At 40.0% G+C, this 4080-nt stretch overlaps 1 pseudogene; it reads left to right on the top strand.

Annotated features, from left to right (window-relative positions):
• The first annotated feature begins 3574 nt into the window (after positions 1–3574).
• On the top strand, positions 3575–3756 carry LOC114678579 (U1 spliceosomal RNA; annotated as a pseudogene).
• Positions 3757–4080: the final 324 nt, after the last annotated feature.

The following is a 4080-nucleotide window of genomic DNA, read 5'->3' as shown; positions in this document are numbered from 1 at the left end:
TCATTTGATAGAACAAAATAACATATTTATAAAAGTCAGTGAATTCAGATGGTTTGGAATAAAGATATGATTGCTTTTACTGAATATTCACTTTAGGGTGGGGTTAGCTGTGTGAGAATTGCGGTTGACCTGTTGTAGAAATTGTGTGCTTGGAAATATATCACCACACTGCTCCATGTGCTTGGAAATATATCACCACACTGCTCCATGTAGATGCTCTCTCTGTGATTCGAGTCTTGTTCCTACAGCACTGCTGTCAACCCTCAACTGCCATCACCCTATAGACCCCAAGTCAGTTTGTATTCAGTGATGCGAGTGGTGTTCTGTGCCACCGGTCACCTAAGAACTTGGTGCTAAGAAACTGATTTTACCGAAACAGTCTCCTCAGAACACAGACACCGTCAGTCACAGTATCGTCATTTCTGCTTTCTGGATGTTCAAGGAAATGTAGATCATGACTCCTTCTGTGAGGCCTAATTATCTTCAAAAAGAGCTATGAGCATGCACCCCTTTCCAGATGTGACAGAATAAGATTGCAAAGGAGCTATGAGCGTGCACCCATTTCCAGATGTGATGGAATAAGATTGCAGTTTCAGCTAGGCGCTGAAATATAATTAATTCTCTAATAGTAATTAGATATATTACTATTAATAAAACTATATAAAATAGTAATTAGGTAAATTACTAATTGATAAAAATATTCTGTAAGGACAGTCATAAAGGTAAGGACAGTCACAAAGGAAAGAACAGTAGCAAACAGGTCTCAGGAAATACATCCAATGAGATGTTCAGATGTGATGCAGCTTTGTACATACTATGCTAAACACATTATGTCTATAATTAAACCAGCTGCGTACACAATGCAGGTGTGGCAAATTCTTGGCTGAAGCATGTATGCCAGTTTTCTCATTTTTTAAAATAACAAGTGCATGCTTAGTCAGGTTAGAGTTGATAGATTATGATATTGTCAATGCACTGGACAATCCATTAATGATACAGTGAGATTTTGTGCAAAAAAAAATGGAATTGAGGGGTGTGAATCCAAACTTAGAAGAATAAAGAACATACATTTGTAATTAAGAAATATCTCTCACTTTCATCCCTTACGTGCCATAGCACAATCCAGCCCCACCCAGCCATGACTCTTACATGTATCACTCCTGACAAAGCAGGCCTGGCAATTCAGACCCGGAACCCGCGGGGAGGAGAGGAATCCCACGATTTCTGGCAAACGCTGCTGCTGCTTTTGTACTGGCGTGAGGTGAATGCCTCTCCATGCACACAGGTGCCATGTGACGGGGATGAATCTTTCAAGATTTGTTTAAAGTCAAATAATGTGAAGGTCCACGACTGACCTCCAGGCCTCTCAGAGCTTCAGTTAACTCCTTTGTGTTAGGGGATGTTAGAACAACGATTACAAGTCAGAGCAGGTGATGCTTAGGAGCAAGAGCGAATGAGGAGGAAGAACCCAAAAGGCCCAGCGCAGAACATCAGCATCTGAGCATCAAGTCTACCCCTGAGAAAACGTGGTCCAGAGGTTTGCATGGACCCCATTTTCCAGGTCGCACAAACCCTGTGATTTCTATGTCGTTCTGTCCCGTCCTGTCACTTTAAATCGAATTGGAAGAGAGAAAAATGGTAACTGATCAGTAAAGTAAGGAGTGAAGAGTGGGAAGGTGGAGGTCGTGGTGGTGGAAGATGGAAACCTCCACGCGTGAAATAGAACAGTTTGGATGTCAGCTGTGACTGCTACAGATCTCCTAAAACCCACTCCATTTTTATTAAAAATGTACATTGTATTTTTCCAGTGTACACGATATCATGTTAAGAGTTCATAAAGTTTCAAGGATGTGAGTCATCACAAAGGTTTAAAGAACTGATTATTTTGGTGGTCTGGCTCCTTTACCCCAGTAGGAAAAGATGCCACTTTGCTTATGCCTTGTGCTGAATTTTAGAATGCTTGTCAACCCAGCACACTTCAGCATGACTTTAAGTCAGAAAATCAAAAAGTACTAGGATCAATTTACAATCCCAGCGATATGATATTTTGCAAATTACAAAGCCTCTAAATGAGCTATTTTATCCACTTCATAGATGAGAAATCTAAGAGTGGGTTAGTCAATTCTCTTAGATTTCTCATATCCATAAAGTGGATAGAACATCTAATTTAGAGACCTGTTAAAGGATAGACAGAAATGACATTTATAAAGTACCTAGTGAAACTACTGGTAGAGATTATATACCCAGTAAATGATGAGTACTATAATCACAAGTAATTTGATCTTTGCTGGTGTAAAATGTATTTGTCTGTTTGCTTCGTTTTTCTTGGAGACAGTCTCCCTCTGTCACTCAGGCTGGAGTGCAGTGGTACACTCACTGCAGCCTCTGTCTCCAGGTTCAAGTGATTCTCCTGCCTCAGCTGGGATTACAGGTGCCCGCCACCATGGCCTGACTAATTTTTGAGTTTTTACTACAGATGGGATTTCACCATGTTGCCCAGGCTAGTCTTGAACTCTTGGCCTGAAGCGATCCACCCACCTCGGCCTCCCAAAGTGCTGGGATTACAGGTATGAGACACTGTGCCCAGCCACATTTATTTTAATTTGGAGAATATTTTTTCAGTAAAGTTGTACAAATGATTGTCCTACATTCCTGCATGTTTGAGACTCTTTTTCTCTTTTCGTCTCCATATAGGAATGACAGTTTGGCTAGGTATAGAATGCTTGATTTGCACTTTCTATTGTTCATAAATCTACAGTCTTATCTTTGTTTCTATCCTCTATACCAGCTTAAGTAGGATTAGAGTTTGGGATTCACCTATAAAACTCTCTACCCATTGAACAACTCCTCTTTTCCCGCTCCGCGAGTCCCTGGCACCTATCATTTTACGTCTCTGTTTCTAAGAGTTTGACTACTTTAAAAACCTCATCATATAAGAAGGATCATGCAGCACTGTGTTTGTATTTTTGTGAGTGGTTTATTTCACTTAGTATAATATCACCAAAGTTTATCTATGTTATGACATATGACAGGATTTTCTTCTTTTATAAGGTTGAATAGTAGTTTATTGTGTATATACGACTTTTTAAAATCCATTCATCTGTTGACAGATATTTAGGTTGCTTTTACCTCTTGGCTATTGTGAATAATGCTGCAATGAACATGAAATGAACAAGCTCTTTTTTTTATCTCTTTACTTTTGTTAGAAGCTTTTAATTCCTGATTAATGAGTTCTGAATTTATGCAGAGGTCTCTACCTTGCAGTGATCTAAAGCCTTGTCTTCTGCTACCCTACACAGACTTCAGATGCAAGTCTCTAGATTCTTGAGATTGGGAAATGTTTCCAGAGCACTCGTGGTTTTTGTATTAATTGACCATTCAGGTTTTCTGCTTTGCCATTTTCCCCTGGGTATTTCTCTTATTCTCTTGGAAGCACAACTATGCATTTAAGTCCATGTTTACTGTATTTTATCTGCTATTTCTATGCATTTTGCAGTCAGGGATTTTCAAAATACCCGTAACTTGTTGCTAAAAAGGAGGTTTGTTTCAATGTGCCTTAGAAATATCCAGTTTCATACTTCCCTGGCAGGGCAGATACCATGATCTTAAAGGCAGTTTTCCCAGGGCACGGCTTATCCATATCCATTACACTCTGGATCCATTATAGGGATGTGCGGATCCCTGGAATTGCCCCACATGTGGGAAGCTCTACTGCAGAATTTGTGGTCGTGAGTGACTGCATTGTGCATTCATGTACAAATTCCAGTGGGCATCCAGTTTCATACAGATAATAATAACATCTTCCATAGAATGTATTCTTGTGTATTAACACGTGGGGCTCTCTAGTACCCTGCTGAGATATATGGGAATCTACCCTAGTTTTGCCATTTTCTCCTAACGTGAGTCTGTTTCTTTTAATATTCATTGCTTCTCCCCATTTCTGTAGTTCAGTGCATTTTCCTTTCCTTTGCTGGAACTACTTCTCTTTCCTCACCCAACTCATAAATCTCTGCCTCCCATGTTGAGGGTAGGCACTTGACCCAACCTGGGTGATCAGAATGTCACACCCCCAATACCAGA

This window comes from Macaca mulatta, chromosome 5, assembly GCF_049350105.2.
Source record: "Macaca mulatta isolate MMU2019108-1 chromosome 5, T2T-MMU8v2.0, whole genome shotgun sequence".
NCBI classification, from domain to species: domain Eukaryota; kingdom Metazoa; phylum Chordata; class Mammalia; order Primates; family Cercopithecidae; genus Macaca; species Macaca mulatta.
This window is presented reverse-complemented; position numbering and strand designations above follow the sequence as displayed.